General features: G+C 41.2%; 1 long non-coding RNA gene across 1 annotated transcript; it reads left to right on the top strand.

Annotated features, from left to right (window-relative positions):
- Window positions 1–1,195: 1,195 nt before the first annotated feature.
- LOC309875172 lies at window positions 1,196–22,118 on the top strand. Its single transcript, XR_014317000.1, has 4 exons — window positions 1,196–1,268; window positions 19,994–20,091; window positions 21,372–21,688; window positions 21,984–22,118. It is a non-coding gene; the product is annotated as an uncharacterized lncRNA (long non-coding RNA).
- The last annotated feature ends 964 nt before the right edge of the window (window positions 22,119–23,082 follow it).

The following is a 23,082-nucleotide window of genomic DNA, read 5'->3' as shown; positions in this document are numbered from 1 at the left end:
CTTGAAAACTCAGATGGCCATGAAAATTCTTAAAACTTTCATAGGAAACTGAGATGAATTATATGCTTAAAAGACTGTGGTTGTCCTAAACTATTGGGATTAAATGCTAAAACAGGCAGCATGTTTTGACTCCCATTTTAAATGAGCCAGCCAGCTTGAGAGAGCAAAGACTGTGCACTACCACAATTATAGGGAGAGTTTGCTTATTGCAGCATCTACCTATGAAGTGAAGAGTTCAATGATCAAATAAAACAGGCTGCCCTTTTTTAAAGCTTTTTCTTTGAATATTCAAATGAAATGTTTTCACTTTGGGGCTTTGAATACAGAAAAAAATGCCCTAGGTATTATTGCTTGTCATATCTCTGCTGCAATCAATCCAACTCACTGGTGAACATTCAGAGATTTAGCAGTTCTCATAAGTGTGAAAACACTAGGTAGGATCCATCCTACCCAACTAGTAAACCTTGACATTGTGGCCCAGTTTTATTACCTAGCATACGTATCCCTTAAGTGCCTAATTGTCCATGAAGTAAAGAAGATGCCTTATAAGCTTTTCAGAAGAAAATTCTGAAAATTGTTCCACCTAATATCAAAGCATAATGCTAAGCAAGGAAGATCTCCATCCAAGGGGTCTTCAGAAACCTGCTTCTCTACAAGCCGAGACTTTAACTACATGGGCAATGTTGTCCTTTTAAAGGTGTTAGATCCCACCATTTATCCCCAAGTTAGTTGCCAAAATTATGTAAACTGGGTACAACTCATAAACTCTTATTACAAACACTTTCACTTTCAAGGGCCCCCCAGATGAAGATCTGTATAAAGACCCACCACACTCCTATGAAAAATGCAAACATTACTTCTATTTCCCAAAAGAAAACTTACATAAAGAAAAGGGATAAAATGACTTAGGTTAGGTATGCAGCGCATGCTTATGAACTCAAGGTTGTACCTTGTCTTTCATTTCCAGGACTGTCTGCCAAGGAATAAATCCACACCCATGGTCAAATACTAACTGAAAAAGGCTGAAAACACAACTGCTATAATACATTATCCAGGTTAATATCAAACTCTATTTTAGAAAAAAAAAAAAAAAAAAAAGCCCAAACCAAACAACAACAAAAAAATCACCTCCTGAGCCTTAAGTTCCACTGCCCACAATTTCTTGTGTTAATGTGTCTTTTTAATTTGCGGTGTATTAGTTTTATCCATGGTCCTCTACTTTCTGTAAAAAACCATGAACTGCCAGTAAATTCTACCTCTGGTTGCCTGTAAGTCTGATTTTTTTTTCTTACATTTTCTTGGCTGGTTTGATTTTCTGTTACAAGCTCTGGTTTTGTTTTGTTCTGTTTTTCCTTTTCTCTTCTGTAAAATATTTGATGGTCTAACAAACAGAAATCCTTACAGGAAAAATCTTCCCTTGGAAAGAAGTTCTAAAAGTCAGGTCTGATTTTCATAGATTTCCCCCTGGATATAGGTAGCATTTATTTTTCACATTTATTTTAGCAAGTAGGATATACAGCAGGTATCAGATGGATGATCTAAAACTATATAATAATGACATTCAGACTCACTTTGTCATTACTTCAATTGAAAGTCCTAGTTTTAATTTTGCTAACTGGGAAACACACAGAACTAGATGCTTCTTTAAAAGCCATAGCTGTAAATTTCTACATGAAGATGTACTCTTGCTGTTTTAATTCATGAAAAGGTACATTGTCCTTTACACATCCACAGATGCCTTACATCACCATAATACAGGAAAAGATGGCTGTGAACATTGCTTTTCGCTGAGATGGGAAAAGTTGGAGCACCACCAATAACTCACTTCAGATTTTAAATATAACATATAAAAGTAACAGTGAAATACATAAATTATTACAGTATTAATAAAACAGATATTGAAGGTGACTTAAAAATAGCAGTAGCTTTTTCAAGAGAAATTAAAATCATAGCTGATTTTACTGTTGCTCATTCCCTGTATGTGCAGCTCTCAGGAGTTTCCCTGTAGGTTTCTGTCCGAATCTGTCCAGAAGTCAAACTCAAAGGTCTGTTTTTCTTGTTACTATTAACTTTGATGCAAATCCCTCCCTGCCTCCCTCTCTCCCAGCCTCCCTCATTGCTGGTATCTGAAACGGGCAGTAGATTCTGCACTCAGATAATTCCTCCCCTCTGGACCACTGCTTTTGTGTAGGCCATGCTGAAGTGTAGATAGAAGGTGGAAGAACTGGAGGTCTCTGGCTCTGATATGGTTAAACCTGCATCAAGTTTATAAATACATAAATATTTTTGAGTATGATATGATTTTGGGTCACATTAACTGAATCATCTGCCATGACATTTTTCCCTTCTACTGAAGTACAGTTCAGTTATTCATTTGTGCTAATTAATAATCCCGCAAGAGCCAAAGCATTAGTACATCATTTATTCTTTGCTGCCAGGAAAATTATATGAGGGACTTGTATTTATTGCTCTATTGCCAGAGGAACTATACTCAAAACATGGAAAATCGGGGAAAGACAGACTGCCCATTCTGTAAAAGCATCGGAGAATATTTATTTGTCCTATTTTCACCGTACAAGGCATACATCAGATTTCACTTAAGATCTCTTTGAACAAAAACACAGAGCCTTGATGACTGAATGGGAGACTTCAATAAACAAATCTCCTATAAACTGCCAACTCATTTGGAAAAAGAGAAGTCCCTTCCAGGGCTCTTTTCTTTCTTATCTGATATCAGAGTTGTATAACTGCTCTGTTCCTCTAACCACAAGACTTGTTAATGGGGACTACTCAGCAATGGCTATATCACAGCTTTGAGATAATATCCCCAGCTGTGATTTAACGAGGGAAAATACATCCCTCCTGCAAAGATAAACAACGTGAAACTTTCCCGGCAGTGTCCGTTCCAGTCTGGTGGAGAGGACATAGTTCAGTGCTGATTAAACTGCCTTTCTGCTGCAAGCACCTTCTCAGATGCAGCGGCTGAGCTGGGGTGCTGGGTGCTTAGAAACCTTTAGCTTCATACACAGAATGTGTAGCTAACATTGAGGTCTGTGGTGGTTTTACAATGATGTGAAGCTGAGCTCCACAACGCCGCTCTCTCGTTCCCCCTCCTCAAAAGTACAAGAGGAGAAAATATGATGAAAAAAGGCTCTCAGGTTGAGATAAAAACAGGAAGATAACTCACCAATTATTGTCATGAGCAAAACAGACTCAGCGTAAGGGTGATTAATATAATTATTGCCTACTAATAACAGACTAGAGCGAGAACTAAAAGCAAACTAGAACCACCTTCCTCCCATCCACCCTCTTCTGTCTCCTCTCCCCAAGTGTCGCAGGGGAACAGGGAATGGGGGCTGCAGTCAGTCCCTGACACTTCGTCTCCGCTGCTCCCTCGCAGTCCCTCTCTGCCCCTGCTCCCCGTGGGGTCCCTCCCATGGGATGCCGTCCTTCCCGAACTGAGCCTGCAGGGGCTGCCCACAGGCACCAGCTCTTCAAGCACTGCTCCCACACAGCTCCGTCCCACGGGGTCCATCCCCCAGGAGCAAACTGCTCCAGCACGGGTCCCCCACGGGTGGGTGGCAGCTCCCCCCAGCTCCCCTGCTCCTGCGTGGGCTCCTCTCCACGGGCTGCAGCTCCGGCTCGGGGCCTGCTCCTGTGGGGGCTCTCCATGGGCCGCAGCCTCCTCCAGGCCACATCCACCTGCTCCACTGGGGGCTCCTCCACCCATGGGGGGGGCTGCAGCATGGAGATCTGCTCCATGTGGGACCCATGGGCTGCAGGGGGACAGCCTGCTCCACCAGGGGCCTCTCCCTGCACAGCCCGCAGGGGAACTGCTGCTGCCTGCGTGCAGCACCTCCTGTCCTCCTGCTGCACTCACCTGGGGGGCTGCAGGGCTGCTTCTCACTCCTCTTTCTCCGCTGCTGTTGTGCAGCAGTTTTTTTCCCTTTCTTAAATCTGTGCTCCCAGAGGCCCAAACAGTGTCGCTTATTGGCTTGGCTCTGGCCAGCAGTGGGTCGTTTTGGAGCAGCTGGATCTGGCTCTGCTCTGACATGGGGCAGCTGCTGGGCTCTGCTCACAGAGGCCACCCCTGCAGCCCCTCACTACCAAAATTTTGCCACAGTGACCTAACACAACTCAATTCATTTAATTATTCTCATCTAACTGTTCTTGGATAGCGGTTGGCTGTATTATTATATTACTCTAAACTGCAGGCTTGTTTTATATATACCTCTTTTACCCATTTGTCACTGCAAAATTAATCAAACTGAAAACTTGCCTAAACATTTATTAAAATGTTCATTCTTATTCAGCAAAGCTATCTATCTATCAAAGTAATCTATTTTCTCATAAGGAATGATCTTATCCATCCACATGAGGAGCCCTAAGAGATAATGAAACATAATTAATGTAGAGGTTTATGAATTCATTATCTAAAATTCTGGCCTGTCAATGGAGAAGAATAGCTCATCCCCACCTCACAGTGTGTATTTCTGTCTCTGTTGTCTCCACAAAAAGCACAAAGATAGCATTCGGGTTGAAAATGTTTTACTTCAGTGTCCAAATAATACTTGAATATATAAATATGCGGGTCGTTCCTCAAGAAAACAATTTCTCCTACAAGATTATGTAGTATTTGGAAGGCACCCAACTAAGATCTTCATAAAACCGTCTGGTTTTCTGGTGGTTTTGTCCTCAAACGAAACAGATGTGCTCAGGTTTTGCTGCCCTCTGCCAGTGCAGGCACAAGTACTGTGGTAAAGAAAAAAAAAAATCTGGTAACCAAACCTTTGATATAGAAAAACCACATGGAGTTGAGTCATAAACTGTGGACACGAGACAACTAATTATGGGTTATGTTAGGCATAGGGAACAGGTTAACTGCTACATAATTACAATTGAGATCGCTGTGGACACAGTCAAGGAAACCCAGTTAATAGAAAGAAGTAAATGAAAATATATCTGTATCTATGAAAGAAAACAAGTCCTGTCTGTTTTCTTTAGTTTCTTCGGTGATTCCAAATGTTCCTGATCTCTTACCACTGCGTAAGCATTATACTTATGAAGACTAAACAGGGGTTTATGTTTCGTGTTCTGCTATTTTTCACGAGAATAGCAGGGAAGGAGTTAGTAAAAGTTTATTTAATAAGTACCCTGTGTGGGCCATGCTGCCAGTTGAGTGAAACACCAGATACAAGTGACACAATGAAAACTGGAAATTTGTGAAATGGAAACTTCTGTGAAATGGATTGTCGAGAGGTGGAAAGGAGATGGGTGGTCATACCAAGAAGGATGGTGGTCTATGGGAAAAGGAAGGGAAGTGGGAGTGGGACTTGTTGAAGGACAACATGGGTGGCAGAGGCCTGTGGCTGCCCCGGTCATCCTGCTGGCTTGGGCAGAGCTGTTTGCTCCAGGGCTACCTCCTGTGGAGAAAAACCTTCCAACGCCAACAAGAGAGTGAGAAAAGTGAGGTGAGCGTCCAGACAGTCTGCATCCCCGAGGCTTCCCTGAAGGCCTGACTCAGACCGGTTTGCAGGCTTCCCCATTTCCTCCTAGAAGGGTGGAAACTTTCATCTTGGTTCCTTTAGCTTGCCCTCCGAAAGTACATACTATTTCTGAGCACACACCTATATATAGCCTCCTTCTTCAATGTCACCTCACCGTCAGAGGCTGTTTCCCGTTGACACCAGCTAAATGTGGCCGTGAAGTTTGAGGTTGAGGTGATGGGTCCCTACCTGGGTGGGTGGGCAGGCAGCCAAATGGACGTCCAGTTTCCTGACCTTGCTGTGGCGTCACAGCTTGCACAGTGAGCGCTGCAGGTAAACACTGTGGCTCTTGGGGTTTCTCTGCATGCTGATTCCACTTTCAGTCCCTTTGCAGGGATGCCGTGGGTAACCCAAAACACATGCCGAGCACCAGCAGCCGCCAATGCAGGGTATCCCTCTGTCCCACCAGGCATTTCCTTCCAGTTGCAGGTCCAGATCTGTGGCTGGGGACATCCTCTTGTGCAAGAGACGTAGATGTGCTCCTGGTCTTTTAGGCAATCACTCATCTTAGGGTTTGATTCGCAGCTGTAAAAGCACAGGTCTCCTCTTCAGGTCATCAGTGAGGATATCACAATGTCCTTCATCTTTTCTGTACAAATATCTGGCAGTTTCTGGGTCTTATATTCACTGGAAAAGGTGTGCCTGTATAAAGCACATTGACATCAATATATATTTACCCATTTTAATCATATCATCCAGTATGTACAAATCCATCTAGCGTCTTGCAAGCCTCCATAGCTTTCATTACTGAAAACAACTTAGTCATCAGCAGACTTTAATTAGCTGACTGCCCACTTCTTTCTCAGGCCAGTGCCTGAGACAGCATCAGTCCCAGCACTGATCCCTGCCTTTACACTGCAATTCATTCCTTTCTGTGCTAAGAAATAGGCTTCCCCCCATGTAACCACTTCCAAGTCATTGGCAAGACTTTGCTTCTTGGACTATGGCTACTTATGCTCCAGCCATTTGTAGTGTGGGTATTTGGAGTGTCTACTGAAAAAATCAGGAAGGGCTTTTTTGAACACTTATGCAAATTGTGTTTTCCAGATCACCTTTTCGGCAACTAGACTGCAGGCTGTACTATTCCAGTCACTAACAAATTGCTGCTCACCACTCTCCAAACCTGTGATTTAGAAAAACAGAAGCACTTGTGATTCCCCTCCACACAAAGAAATGTCCTGTCTCAAGACCTCAGCCCTAAGTTATGAGCATGTAGAGTTTTGCAGCCACTGCATATTAGAAATAACAACTAATTACAAAACTGCATAAAGTGAAACATAATTACTAAGGAAGAGTATTTAAATGCCACGACAGTTTATTTTGACAGATGAGCTTGTCTTGAAGACAAAGAATTTCCCATGGGAGAATCAGCTGGAGAAATAAAGATTCTCAAGTTGCTTTTTGATCTAAAGGCAATTTCTGTACTTTTCTTTTTATCACCTCCTTTGAAGAGAATCATGACTCAGAGAGGCACAGGGTTAAGAGTGGAATGAACATTAAAGGCTCCTGTCAGCACAGCTAGACTCTGAGAAAGATTTTCAGAGATGTCAAACCTATGATATTTTTTGCTGTTTCTCCTGGCAGTGGTGTGATAGGATTTAAAGCAAATTTGGGCCCTGATGGATGGCAAATGCTGCTCCAAGGGAAAAAATAGAAGAGATGATTTCAGAAAACTTTTATTTATCGTCAAGCAAGGACCATATACATCAAGGTTCAGGGATCCATTTCTAAGCAATCTGACTACACCATGTCGGTAAAAAAAATAAATAAAAAAGATAGAGAGAAAGAGAGAGAGAGAGAGAGAGAGAAAGAGAGAGAGAGAGAGAGAGAAAGAAAGAGAGAAAGAGAGAGAGAAAGAGAGAAAGAGAGAAAGAGAGAAAGAGAGAAAGAGAGAAAGAGAGAGAGAAAGAAAGAGAAAGAAAGAGAGAAAGAAAGAGAAAGAAAGAGAGAAAGAGAGAAAGAGAGAGAGAGAGAGAGAGAGAGAGAAAGAAAGAAAGAAAGAAAGAAAGAAAGAAAGAAAGAAAGAAAGAAAGAAAGAAAGAAAGAAAGAAAGAAAGAAAGAAAGAAAGAAAGAAAGAAAGAAAGAAAGAAAGAAAGAAAGAAAGAAAGAAAGAAAGAAAGAAAGAAAGAGAAACTGAGAATGCCAGCACTGTGAGGCACATGGGAGATGCTAGATTATCCAGGTTACCTACTCTACAAGAAGAGAAAATCTCCAGTTAGGCTTTGGTGATTGCTGTAGTCATTTTGTACTCATTTCCATAGCTAAAGTGCATGCTTTTGTATCTGATCTTGGCTGGTAAGTTATTCAGATTTTTGTTGGTTCCCCATGTGATAGGCACATGGTCACTACCAGCTGTGTGCTGAACCCCTAGCTTCATTGCTCTTCTTCTAGGAAAAGATTTGAAAATGACACTCAGCTGTGAATCCATCCTTTTAACACCATTAACATGAGGTAGTTCATAGGCTTTTCCATTTCTTGGTTGTGAACAAGTGCAAGTTAACACATTGGAATCAACCGACTTAGACACACACTGTTAACCTTCCATCAAACCTGAACTCAATATGTAGCGCTGCTAGATTTATGCCTTGGGCCACATCTTCCCCTGACAGTTCACAGAACAACTCAGAACTGGAAGCTTCACATCCTCTTCAGAAATCATCTTATAATTGCTGCTCAAATATTTCAAAAATACATCAGACATCATCTAATCCACAAGCATTGTCCATTTTTTAATTGTCAAGTTTCTCTGCTTTTACAGTCTTAATTTATTTGCAGGCACCCATTTCCTTCATGTCCAATTTAGGTGTGGGCCACTTTCCCAGAACTAAAATGAAGGCATGAGTAAGGAAAATGCTATGCAGAGTGTGAACACTGGTGAGGAGTAGGTGCCCGCCATTACCACCCATGAAGCCTTATTACCAACACAGTAGTCCAGAGCTGCCATTAGAGCACATTTATTTTGGCATAGGAGGAAATTATCAATCACTTCTTAAATTGACTTTCAACTTCAGGGACTCACAGCAAGAAGTAAAAATTACGGTTTTATTTATTTGGACTGGACACACTGAAGCACCTGTGTAACACAGATCTCTCACAGAGCACTTTATAATCATGAGGCCTCCTCCAAAACATCCTGAAATCACCGGGAGTCTTCCCATTAACTTCAGTGTGGCTTTTGGCCTCAACTCAGTGTGCCCATGTGACTGAAGATGCCACAGCAATAGTTCGGACGTTTTGTATTTGAATGGAGCACCATCACATTATATTCATCTCTGTTGCTCAGATGAGCAAGTTTAGCATGTTGTCCCTAAAGCCACAGTGTCACTGAAGCAGCCACCCTTATTTCAAAAGTCTGGATGGAGAATAGAGAATTTGGCACATACAGAAAATACTGCTGGTTCCGTGGCCCATTGGCATCTTCTCATGGTGTTTTGTTTTCTCTGTGTAATATTTTTAATTTTCTTCATATTAGCCATATCATCAGGCCCCACATATGCCTAATGGCTATTTCTGTAAAATAAAATAACGGCAAATGTCAAAATGATTTTGGAGAACCTAAACGGTGACATTTCTAAGGAAGCATAAAACTTGGTGCCTACAAGTGCTTATAGGCTGAACTGCTTTTTATTTTTTTCCCCCATCTAGCAGTAATATGTATTGTGCTGAAATTTGAAAACAAGAAGTGAATATGGATTAAAAAAAGGTCCTGATTCTTTTTCCAAACATATTTTCTTATTTACTAAAACAAATGGGTAAAACTATCGTCAGGAAAACATTGTTATATGACCATCGCCCGAATTGTATTCTTACCACTGGATCATAATTCCCTTTTTTTCCATTCCTTAAAAGTTCATTCAGTTCTAACTTCTACAGTAATGTTTATCTAGAGTACCTAATTATATAGTGCAACCTGCATCTGGAGTGCTGGTTCAAGGTTATTATAGTTCTCCACAGACATAACAAAAATATTGTTTTAAACTTATCCATTGAGGAAAAATGGCTGCCTTTTACCACTGATAGAAGTATCTGGATGTAAAATAAATTATTAGAAATTTAGGAACACAGGACTATCCTCTATTTAGAAGGCTGAATTTCCTCCATGACACTTGCTGCCACAGAAGTACTTGTTTTTTGATTCTGCAACAGACATAAAAGGTGACAGATTTAAACTAAATGTGTAAGACGTATAAAATGACAGACTGTAGTGATAGGCAAATAAGAAAGGTGAATTTTATGTATGCTGCCAGTACACGTTTCAAACAATATGTGATGGAGAAATGTGATAAGACTAATGAAATATTAATAATGGATGGAGTAGGAATAATTTTTTAATATTTTTTCAGTACTCAATATCTGAAAAAGAAGCTTCTACTTAATCTATACCATAGTGATTAAATGCAGAGCACCATTACTTTTACTACAAAGAGAAAAACTTTTTCTTTGGCAGCAGTAAAAGGAAAGTGGGTAGATAAAACAAACTCTTTAATTCATATGTCCTTACTCATAGGTTTCCCGTCAAGCATGGTTTCTTCTTTATTTAGAATCAATACTAAGTAAGGAAAGGATAAATATATAAATCGCAAAACTCTTTCTGTGGGTGTACTGGTAGCCAAAGTAAATTGTCTGAGGTTTGGAGAGACCTTGTGCTTGTTCTGTATTTGCTCTAAAATGCAGAAGTGATGAAGAAATATTTTGTTTAAATCCCTAGAATGAGGGCTGTAAGGACTGCCTGGAGTGTTGGCCATGTTTATGACACACAGCATTCCTGATAGATCCCTTGCTGCTTATTTCTGTAGTATTCCCATTCTCTGTGGAGAGGGTGAGGTCTTGCACACAGCCAAAAATGGGAAGTCAAGGGCCTTTGGCTGGGCTCCAGCTCTTGTTTTTGCCATGCCAAGCAAGCAAGGCTATAACTCTGTAGGACTTTCTCCTAGGGGATTTATACTGTGGAGGCCTGGTCCTGTTTACAGCTCAGGCAGTTACTCGAGTGCAAAGATAGGAGTACTCCCTTTATAGTTAGCAACAACTTTAAGATAGAGAATGTGATTAATTGTTTTACCGCCAGTGGAATCAATTAAGATTAACTGTACTTTTAACACCACCCCCCAACAGATTTCATTGTTACCCAGCAAATCACTTACACTCTCCCTGTGCCAGTGCCCTTTTGTGAAATGGATGCAGTAAAGTACCTGGGGGATGGGGTGATAGTGTTGTGGGTGTTTGCATCTGTGGCACATCCTAAAAAAATTTGAAGAAAGATGAGTCAGAAGTGCAGAAGCTCCAATTTTTTATAATGCCTCTGGCTGGTTGCTCAGACCAGCAGATAATGAAGTCATCTGGGAGAAATCACAAGTTTATTAAAGGTATGGTTTAATGTTACTTTAAAGCTACTGGGATTTTATATGTGTGCCAATATTTTTTATTCTTCTTAATGATCAGAAACAGCCTTCAACTTTATCTAGGTAAAAAATAGTATCAATATTAAAATAAGTTGGGGAACATGGGAGTTGCTCCTCTTAAGTATTTGAAGTACGGTGTGTTTAGCAAAGAGGAAGATATGAAATACATGTGTATGACGTAGGTACTTCAATGCAGCAGACTTCATCAAAGCTGTGAGCTTCTTAAATTCACAGCCGCGTAAGCCTTACCTTCAACATCAGGCATGTTCACCCTCAACACTACCTGGGCAGATAAGCCTGGTCAAGTCAATGTAGAAAACTCCTTCATCCTTCACGAGAGGTTTTCACCTATGAGAGGTTAAACATCACCTCAAAACAGCTGGGTGCAGCCTGCTAGCAGGGTCTGACACTTTTTCAGGGAAGAATTGCCAGAAGTGCATCAATATCCTTGCTTGCACTATGTTAATGAATAGTTTGGTCAAAATGAATAGTTTGGTCAAAATCTTCCAATCCTTCCTTCCTTCCTTCCTTCCCTTCCTTCCCTTCCTTCCCTTCCTTCCCTTCCTTCCTTTCCTTCCCTTCCTTCCCTTCCTTCCTTCCCTTCCTTCCCTCCTTCCCTCATTCCCTCCTTCCTTCCTCTGCCCATTCTCACAGGAAATGGCAGGAAAATGATCTGAGAGCTCAAGCTGAGCATGACAAATGAGGATGACAAACAGAGGGAGAGGCTTTATTGGCTCGGCTCCAAAGGAAATGAAATTACTTTGAGGAATTTTCAAATTTTGCATAAAATTAGCTGGATGCCAACCCACATGTTTAGATGTGGGTCAGATGAAAATTACTGTCACAGGAGATGTGGAAGGTCAAATGATGAGACAACCCGCTCCTTGTGCTTGTGTCCAACAATGACAAAAATTTGGAAGGAAGTGGTAGCGTGAAGGGGGCTATCTGGGATTGCAGGCTGTCAGCACTGGTGCAGTGTTTTTGTTGTGCGTCTGTTCAGAACAGAAAGATATAGCAAAAAAAAATGTTGTAAGATTGATCACCGTGTATGCACAAATGGTTCAAATAAATAGTTTTGGAGTCATTGGGTTTCAAGGGGACTAACACCAAGTTTGCAAGGCAATTCATCCTTTAGGAGGTAGAAAGCTGTGCAGGAACAGAGGTGGCATGAAAGCAGTGCCAGAAGGAGCTGGGATGGTGTTGGGGGTGGCACAATTCTTAGGTGACATGGCTCATGCATTTGATTGAGAGGTGTTAGGAGAAGGCTGCGGCAAATCTCTGCCCAAACTGCTTGTGGAATAAGCACAAGAAACAATTCATCACTCTTGTGTGGAAAGTCTGGCAGAGAATGATAACCTTTCCTACCTTGTTTTCATTAATTATTTCAAACTCTAGAAATACTGGGAAAGGTATTTGCATTCCACACTGCAGCTCACAGTACCCAGAAGAGGGTAAATAAAGGGTATGATGATATTTTAGGAGGACACAATACTAAAGACTGTCTCTTGATTGACAGACAAGACCCCATGTGGACACTACAAGACTTAAAAGCCCGACAGGTCAAAGGGAGCAAAAAAAGAAAGGAAAGCAGAAAGATCTCTGGCAAGTGAGATTGACAGCCAAAGTGAAGCTGGGGCTATTGATCTGTTCAGGCCTGGGGCACAGGCCTGGCGGAACTGAGGAAGGACCTGATTAGAAATGGAATTAGGAATTAGGAAAGACGGACACCTGGGAGTATGGCTTGCAGATGCAGGCCAAGCTTGAGCAAGCAGGATGCAGGTGCTAGGGACTACTTCATCAGTGGATTCATGAAAGAAAACATTTCAGACTGCTAGTCCATAGAAGGTAGGAGTATTTCACTCCCACCAAATAAATCACAGGAGACAGACCTAGGGTTGAGATTGTTGTTCACCAACAGGGTGGGCAGGGAGCTTGGGGCTCCATCCACAGCACAATTGCTGTGAAACTAAGTGGAGAAAGCAAAGAGCAGCAGAGCTGAGGCCATACAGGTCCAACTCTCATATGAGTACTTACGTCCAGAGATAGCCCGCATTTAGCATTCTAGAATTTCATCAATCCTGATATCGACGGGACTGTGAGAACTGGAAATTACTTCTGTGAGATGATTCTGTTGCTGAGCCCAAGTTAAAGGAAAATGGTAATTAAAAATTTTTGAAAAGCCTTTGTTCCACTCACAGTACAGAACTAATGTAAAACTGAAGCAATCGATCTGACACAGAGCAGTATTGGGAGCTCCTCTTGGCCTGAGTGAAACCTCTACAGTTCATACACCGAAATAGTTATCAATATTTTTTCATCACAAGGAAAATGATATTTCATCTGAGATTTTTGTGTGAGATGAGTGCTCACATGACAGCAAGGCAGTCACAAGTACACAGGAAAGGACATATTCATAAATAAAGTAGCGTATTGTCTCACAACTAAGAGCTCTTCCAGGCCACCCTGACAAGCTGGCAGAGTGCAATGGATGTGATGCTCCTCTGAGAGTTGCACTTCAGTGTGTACCTGGCTGTTTTTCATGTGTATTCCCTGCTGTACTCTTCAAATCCATGCTCAAAAGCTCCTGAGGACCATTATTGAATTCCCCTGAGAGCAAAGCTTTTTTTTTTTTTTCAAAAAAAAAAAGGAAAGGGATGAAGCACCTGCCTCTTGTTTTCCATGTTTTTCTACTTCCAATGTTATTAAAGAATGGGATAATCATTGGTCCCAAAGAAGAAACAATGTACAAAACAAATTTTCTTCTTCAAGATAGGAAACAATAGATTTACTGGGGGAAATTCTCCCCACTTTGTTTTTTCTTGAGTTCCACTACAGACAAAAAATAATAAAAATTTGGAATTTGTTCTTTCAATTTCAAGTGCTCATGAAGTTTTCACTCGGAAAACACAACACAAACCCTAAAGCATGTGGGTGCTTTGGCAACCCCTAGGGTTTTAATGAGCATCATGTATATTTTTACTGGGGAGAAAGAAGTTCCTGTGTTTTTTTTCCAATATACCATTGCTTTAGTGGGAGTCAAAAGTGAAGTGAAACCATCGTGTTAACCAAGAGGATACCAAGATGATAGTGTTCTTCGGTTGTTCCCAGCACTAATACCCACTTGAAAGCAGTAAGGAGACCTTATTTCCTTTTGGGGGGTTTATTTTAGCATTTGAAATATGGCAGATAGCATAATTGGATTTTAAATATCTGATCCAAATTTATTTCAGGGGATTGAGTCAAAACAAATACAAATTCAAGTTTGCCTAGTGCATTTAAAAACTGGCAGCACACGCGTTTCAGGACCTCACCAATTACAGCACTTTACTTATTTCTGCAACAGTTGGCTGCATGTTATTTCTATCTAAAACCGTGTCCCACACTTTCAGGCTTAGTTGCGGGTTCGTAAGTGTTTGTTCTATTATTCAATCATATTATAAAATGAACCACATTTTCCAATAGCTACTTCATGTTCCTTATTTCATTTTTAATTGTGGCATTTCTTCAAACATCAGTTGTCCCACAGGATTTCATTTTTGGACCACTTTTGCAAGCCACTAAAAATGATGAATTCTTGAAGCTTGCAATCTGAGCTCAGTTTAAGCGCACATACCAAAATCTTATCCAAAACCATGTCAAAGAAGCCAAAACCAACCCCATACCACTTCCTAGGTCTAAGTTGCATAACGAATAGGTCTGCACCCTCCCATAAAAAATAAACACCCCAGCCTGCTGTATTTTTCATGGACAGAGAGTTACCTCAATATCCATGAGGCATCAATATTGTCTTGCACCATGTAAACATGAGCCTTGTGTCTTCTGTATCTGCTTTTAACTCTTGCATTTTAAATCCTCTGGTTTCTTGTGGTCTGGTGGCATTGTTTATCACTCAGATACAGGGAAAAGGCATTTGTGATTGCTGCCAAGTTAGTTTTCATCAGCTAAAACACCTTTTCCACATTTATTTTAATTTTTGAATTTCTGAAGCTGTCCAGGTGCTGCTCATGCTTGTTGCACCATACCCTCACTTGAATGTTAAGAACTTCTCTCTGTCCAGTGTTGTAATTGTTAGGACATTCCACATTCCCAGATAAGTTTCAGTGTGGCCCTAAAGAATTTACAGAGCAATTTCAGGCCAGTAATCCAGTTTTGTGATGAAAAAGACAGACCATTATTACCAAGCCCGCATGTGAAGGAAACAACCACCCTCTTCTAGTGAAATGGTAAAAAGAATGCTGGTGAGGATGGAGGTTGCTGTCCTGTGAGTTATGGTGGCTGGGATCTGAGCAATCAAGCAGGTGAAAGAGGACAACAACTTCATCTACACTTCCTGCCACCACTCTTGTATATTCTTTTTACACCACCAAAATTATCATATTTTAAATGTTCACGTATTAAGACATGCAAAGCACTTTCAGTGGAATTACTCTTTTCTCCTAAACTCTAGTGAAATGTTTTTGCTCTGGGACCACAGTAATGAGTTTGTCATTGGGATGCATTTGAAAACAGACTCCAGCATAAGACACCCAGCCAGACTCACTCACTGCAGGAGGTGCAGCAGCCAGGCACACACGGTGCAGAGCTGTAGCCTCTTCCAGGTGTCACCAGCCACCGCTGAGCTCTGGTGTTGCAAGCTGCCAAGCAGCACACAGGGTCATGTCGCAGACAAAAAGCAAGCCCAGTCTATGTTTAGCAAACTGAGTTTGCCTTTCAGGTTTCTATATAATATTTGAAATCCTTAGCCCATGACTTCACCACTTTTCCATGGTTATATGTTTCTTAAATTTCCCTTCTAGAACACAGTTGCTCACAAAGCTTATATCCTTATTTCACAGATGATTCACACTCCTTTTAGGACGAGACACTTTAGATCTTTCATGAAGGCCAACCAGAGTGAGATGAGGCTGTGTGTTTTGCTTTCACATCCAGTGAGAAAACATAAATATTTCTTCCCAGACTGTAATGGAGAATATATCATTGCAAAAAAGCAAGGCCTGGGCTAGATCCTCCTTTCTGCCTGTTCTGAAATGCCTGTGATGCATGAAAGAAATGCCTCAGAATATGAAAATGTCTCTGTGCTCCTGAGCCTAAGAAAGAAGCAGACCCACAGGCATGCACTGGTCCCTTTCTAAGGAATCAGTAGAATCCCTCAGCTTGGGAGTGTCATGGGAAATGTCTGTAAATGGAATATGTAGAAAGAAAAACTAAGAAAAATGCAGAATAGAGAGGGACACTGTGCACCTACACTCTGGTTCAATACTTAGGTTACTGGCCTGTAATATATAGCTTCTTTCAAAGGACTTCAGTGTTTTTTATGATTCTGCATCAGAGAAGTGTCATGGGTGGATGGTCTTCATTTTGGGTGGACAAAATGTTGATGACTGTGACAGGTTTGCATCTGGCAGAAAAGGTCACATTTGCCTTGACATGAGCATAAAAATTTTTCTTGGCCAGAGTTATTGATGGTACATCCAGGTACACACTGAAATGTGCTGAATCCTGTGTTGCTCCATCCTACACGTGGCAGTCATGCTTTCTCAAGAAGAGCTGGCATAAATTGTTGGTTCTTCTTGCTCCACTCCCTAACCAATACATCCTGTCTGACATGAGTGGTGAGATCTCAGCCAGGGCATAAGCTCGTGAAAGTAGTCCCATCACTCATCATCCAGATCAGAAATGACAGCTGAATGAAGCTGAGAGTCTTCACCAAATTGTATGCACTGAAGTCAATGTTCCTCCCTAATCTTTCCAGTGTCTTCGTTCAAAAGCTAAGCCAGAATCAATGGGATATAAATTAATAGAGGAATACAAATTGATTCTAGACTATAGATCCCTTTAATCCCCTCTCCCAAAAGAAAGACTGGTACCAAAAGTCAATAGTCTACATGGTCTTTTTTGAGGCTGTCTCAAGAGCAAAGCTTTGTAAGAGCAAGCCTACAAAATCTCTTGTTCAGATGTGTCAAGCACTGGTGATGGTTCCATAATGGTACTTTAATCATGCAGTAAGCAAAACATCAGCTAAGGCAAGAACTACAAATTGTACTCCATATCTACACTTACCAAGCCTGCCCAGGCTCAGAGGAAGCTTAGGATTCAGGATATCTGACACCAATTCCTTCCTCCTCTAGAAGTTAGAGCTTTCCAGTGGTAATTGTTTTGAGATGGCTGAATAGTGGAGTCCCCATTGAGAAATGGGTTCTGGAGGAAAAAAATATATATATATATCATATTGATACTATGGTAAGCTGTTATATTTTTCTATAGCGATATAGCATTTGGTATGCAACTTCGGTTTATAAACCAAGTAAGTTGGCTGAAGATCTCTAAGAAACAGGAAGAGTTATCACAGACATATATTTAAGATTACTTTACTCTTCCAGAGTCACAGTTATTTGTGAACTTCTAAATCCAGGTAGAACACCACAAGCTATTGTGTTCTATAATGAATAGTAAAAACGAGTGCTCAGTAAAATTATTCTTCCATGCCTATTCTTTTTAAATTATTTACAGTCCAAACTTCCTTATATGTACCTGTGTCTGTCTGAGTGTCTTGGTTATGAAAGTGAATTCCAAACAGAGCCATTCTGTGTGCAGCTACACAGAAGAACATTAAATTAAGATTCCAGTAGATATCTGTAATTTTGATGTTTCTTAACATGTGAGAGCCTGATCTTCAGCTGGCTGTGAAGAGGGTTTTGTCTGAAATTGTAATTTTTTTTTTGAAAAGTCAACAAAATGCTCTCAGCAATTCCACTGTGTGGAATCATATTGACAACATGGACGGGTCATTGACAGGGCTAGAATTTCTACCCAGAGAAAGCAAGGCCTGACTGTCACCTGCATGGACAGGCTTTCCAAGGGAACACAAGATGCAGTCTGCAAGCAAACTTCACAGAAATATTTTTGATTTTCGATGCAGGCAAATGGGAACTGGATAAAATATCAAGCCTTGATGGTCACAGATCATACGTATTGATTCACAGGTCTCTCTCTCTTTTTTTTTCTTCTCTCTCTTTTTTTTTTTTCCCCCTCATACATTCCTGAGCTTTTTTTTTTTTTCTTTTTTCTTTTCTTTTTTTTTTTTTTTTCTCATTATTTCCTCTAGTTCTTTCTTGTCTCAAAGCTTCTCTTTCCTGTTTGTTTGCCTAGTAATTCCCATACTGCAACATTATTCAACTTAACATATACTTTCTGTTCCCATTCCATATCTTCCCTGTTTCTGCTCTTTGTCTTCAGTTTCCTTTTTGTTCTTTTCTGCCATGTACATGATCCTGGCTCCACTCTCATCCTCTCAAAATCAGCTCTGGATCCAGCAAGCCTACGTTTCATCATCGTTCTCACTTAGGGTCTTTGTTTCAATCTTTCCTTCTATTAATCAGTTCTCACTAACTCCCATGTCTAACTCTCTCAGATTAGATTGTTCAACTGTTTCTCTTTCCTCAGTTTTTCTTCTTCCAGATTAACTTCTCATCCGATTTATTATCTTTTTTAATTTATTCTTCATCCCAACAGTGTCTAAAGGTCACTTTAGATCACAAGATCTATGTCCTTACCCTCATTCTTCCTTGTGGCTTTTTATCTAGAAAATATGGGTTTCTTCATCCCTGACTTTGTTCTACCCTGATCTTGTGATCTTGCCGGTCTCGGTTTTTTTGTTTGTTTTTGGTTTTGGTTTTTTGTTTTGTTTTGTTTTGTTTTGTTTTTATGTTGCCGTTGTTCTTCTTTACCAATTTTAGGTTCATGTCTCCTGGTCCAACCAGTTTCTCTCTCCTATTTCCTTCTTGACAAAATCCACCAGCTTCCATGCTTTTTCAGCTTGACTTCTTGGTTCTCTCTGTCCACACATCCAAGACCTTGGTCTTCTTTTGCCCAGTTTCAAGTTAAATGGTTTCTTGCTCTCTGTTGATCTGGCAGTGTGTAGGCTAGGATACAAGTCATGTGCCAGCTTGATGCTACTTTTAAAAGCATCAGCAATTAAACCCTTGGTTGGTAAGGCTGCAGAAAGCTCAAGATAATGCATTTGGCATGCAAAAGGTAGCACATGCTCAGGACAGACAGGAATTTTGAATAATTTATCTGCCAAAGTCTACCATACTAATAATGAATAGGGCTTAAAACCCACCCAAATATGGGCAAATGCTTATGTGTCTGGCACCAGGATGCCTTCAGCCTGCCAACCTTCAAGTCAAAGCATGGAGAAGCTAGCATTTCCAAAAAAGAATTCTTACAACCAATTCATTAACATTGGCAAAACAATGTCTTTTTTTCATAATCTTTTTTCTGGGAAATAGCATAACCATTTTTGCTGAAACTTTCCAAAAAAAATTTAAGCAGAGGCAGACACCCAGCATAAAAATTTACAAAGTTATAAATAACTAGAATAGGGATTTATAATTAGAAGCATCAGGCAAACTTACACTATGGAGGAGCATAGTATTGATAACAACCATTTTTATTACTGTAGCCCCAAAAATGCTGCTCAGGGACCACAACTCCTTGTGTAAGAACATGGGATAAGGATATGTCTAAAATATTGTTGTCCTGAAGAACTTATAAATTTCAGACAACAAAAAACAGATGAGTCCAGACAGATGGGCAGTGCAAGGAAAAAAAAGAAAACACTGGACAGTGTGACTGGCAACTCATCTCAAGGAACCATCAATCTAGGTATTGACACACCTTTTATAGTTCTTTGGAAAAGCAAGAACTTTGGGGGAAATGGGAACTGATCAAAGGATAATGAGGTAGTGTTGCAGATGCTTGCAGAAGCATCAGGTTGGAATTAAAAAAAAAAAAAAATTAAAAAAAAAAAAATGGATGCATAGAAATGAAACTAATTGGCCATACTGTACATACACCTGGGCAGATGTCCTTCAGCAGTGAGAAAAGGCCAATAGGTAGATGGGGCACAGACTGGAAAGCAAGCACCCAAGAGGTTACGCTAACTGTTGGGATTGTCATGTATGCCTGTCCCTGTGCTCATAGGGGACTGTGTGACTTCAGGACCCTTATACCCCTTTCCTTTTATGTTTTTGCTGCCACAAAAGGGAGAAAACACAGACTGCCTGCTTCACTGTTACCTGCATGGGAAGATTAGTGTCTTCTGAGGACCCTGTTTCTTTGTCCTACAAGGGATCAGTTGGAGGTAAAATAAAGCTAAAGATAGCTGCAATTGAAGAATGTTTTTTTTGGTGTGGGATAGAAGTGACTTTATCAGCTTGCTTTTGAAGCCTGAAACACTCCACCACCCCTAGTGTTGCTCTTCAGCCTCCTCCGCTGCAGCATGGAAGGTGGCTGAAGCCCTGGGCTGTTTTGTGAAGGTGGGTGGGGTGTTCAAAGCCCTGAAGGTGTGTTCCCTATTCCCAGAAGGAAAACTGCAAAACAGCCAGTGAAAAATCAACGTTTTCAACTAAGATGGGGGGGGTCCTCCCTTCAGACAACCATCCTGGAGCCTTTCCAGCCAGGTTGGCCATACCTACACCCAGGTGTTGCAGCCGTGGGTGTAGCTCAGGCTGTCCTATGGGGCTCTGAGTGCAGAGACTGATATTTCTGAGTGCAGAGACCGATATTTCGGCAGCTGCTGCAAGAGCCGGGATGCCTGCAAGAGAGTCGATAATCCAGGTAAAGCTGCAAACAGCCGTGGTTCTCTGCACAGGGGGATGAAAAGGACTGAAGGACAGGCTGGCTTGCTCGCAGTCCCAGTGGAGACCAGGGTCCTTTGCTGGCCAGGGCCAGGCAGGGTGATGGGGATTTCTGTGGGATTTGTCCCATGGCACAGGACGGCGGGCGGCAGGATCGTGCAATGTGAGTGCCATCTGCTGGGCCTGGAAACCGTGCACATAGCTGCACAGCGTCCAGCTCGCCCACCATCGCCCCTCGTTTGGCCCTGCCATCGCCCCGCATCTCCTGTAGCTTCAGCTACACCCGGGCATCTGACACGGTGGCTCTAGGCCCTGCAGGAGCAGGCGAGGGGCTGCTGAGCAATTCTCACAAGGGCCAGGGGTATCCTTTGCTGCGAGGGCTGCCCTGGTCCCCCTGGCAATGCCGTCGGGCCTATCTCAGTATTCCCTTCCCACCCACTGGTGTGCCTGGCATTTATCCTGTTCATGGTTTCAGGTGGCTTCAAGCTGATTGCAGAGCTCTGCCTGCAAACCTGCAACATCTTAAGCACCAGTAATTCAGATTTGAGCAAAATATCTGTAGTGGACACTGAAGTTTGCCTCTCCCCACATAAAGCATCCCTTGATCTTTCTGTTGGGTTTATCATTTTTGGCAAGAAGGTAAGTTTTTCCAAAAGCCTAAATCTCCTCTTCAGCAGTTTATTGTCCCAAAGCAGTCATTCGGAAATCCCTGGATTGTGATATGCAGTCTCTCGCTAGCCCTACAAAGCTGACTCAGTGGGTTATACATATTCCCTCTTAACAGCAACCAGCATCTGGGACCCAAGAGGCTGGCCAAGGCAAGTGTGGATCATTGGAGGGGATGGAGCAGTATGAGATAATCTCAGCTGTTTGTTCGCATTGGAAAACTGCTGGAGAAATAACATCACCATTCCACTGCCAGTGGCCTCGTGTGACCTGCTTAGCTGCAAATGCTCATCTTTGGCTCGCACTTTCAGCTTCTCTCCATCACACATTCATAAAGTTTCAGCAGAAAAAGATTCAGACTATTTTCTGATGGATTTTACCATTATCCTCATACTGAGTTCACTGGGAAAAAGAAGTCCTTCAAGAAAGATTGAGGTGAATAATCCATAACTTTCCTTGGCAAGTTGTTCCAAAGACTAATTGCCCTTCCAGTTAAAATTTTATTACTGATTTCTAATTTGCATATGTCTGCCTTTATCTGCAGTTCTGCCTTAGTTCTGCCTTTTTTTTTTTTTTTTTTAATAGTAGTTGGTAGAAACTCAATCATATTTTCCCAGTCTACTTTTTGATTAGCTAAACTGCTTGAGCCCATTATGGTTGTCAGTGTAAGGAATATATCTTTGACTTTGGCAATTTTTTATTCCTTCCAATATCTTCTCTAATTTTTCAGCATCCAGTCTGAAATGTGAAGAGTTGATCTGTACGGGTATTCAAGTTTCAGTCTGATCAGGAAGGCTACAAACAGAGAAATACCCAAGACCCATGATTCTCCTGTTGACATATGTATGACCCCATTGGTATGTTGAATAATCACAGTGAAAGCCTACACTTGTCTCTTTTTTTGCTTTTCAGCAGTCTTGCTGTTTTTCTGCAACCATTGTCTACATTTCTTCTTCTTGACATATGACTTTCCCTTGATTTTAATAAAAGTCAATTGATTTGAAAGGTGTGGCTTAAGAAACGATCTTTTTTTTGCCTTACAAGCATTACTTTTACTACAAGAAACACCCCATTTGATTGTAATTCCCAATGACAGCTACTTTATGAGATTTGTGGTGGTAATATGTGAAGTCAATATGTGTACATTTCAGGTAGACATGAGCATATTTTCTCTCCTAATTGTCAGAGGCTGAGTGCTGAGACACAGCAGTGGTCTAACAATTTACAGCATATGAGCTTTGATGACTAGCTGTGTGAATGCCCTTAGCCCATAGCCAATATAAGACAAAGCACTTCAACTTAAACCTCAGTAGAAGATGTGCACAATAGTTTGCACATGTGCTTTTAAACCATTGGGAATTCATTCAGGATTTCCTTAACCCATGACAAGTCACTGATTTGTCTGAGTCCTGAGTTAGGGATGTGGTTTCAGAAGTTCATCCCTTAGCACCTCTCCAGGACTCTGTTTTCCCTGCAACCAACAAAGTGCAATAACCAAATAGCAAAAGAGTTATTAAAATTAGAGAGAGAGTATATTTGAAAATGGGAAAAAAGACTTTGATAACATTCACATCCACATTTCAAGAGAAATGAATTGCGTCTGTCTCTTTCGCCATTTTTTTGGTTAGGTCTGCCAATAACTCCTGTTATCTAGGCAGAGAACATATCTGTATTGTGGCCAGAGATCTTGCTTTTCAAATCCACTCTATCCAGGGAGGCTGCTTGTGCTTTTCAAGCCAGTTTTCTCCAATTTTTGTCTATCGGTATATTATTTATACACTGATAGAGGGCTGAACTTTTCTCCCATGCTGAATCACACTGAAAATTTG

The sequence above is a fragment of the Aythya marila genome, assembly GCF_965140915.1.
Source record: "Aythya marila genome assembly, chromosome: 2".
In the NCBI taxonomy this organism is placed as follows: Eukaryota; Metazoa; Chordata; class Aves; order Anseriformes; family Anatidae; genus Aythya; species Aythya marila.
The sequence above is the reverse complement of the archived record's forward strand: the minus strand, read 5'-3'. Positions and strand labels throughout refer to the sequence as shown.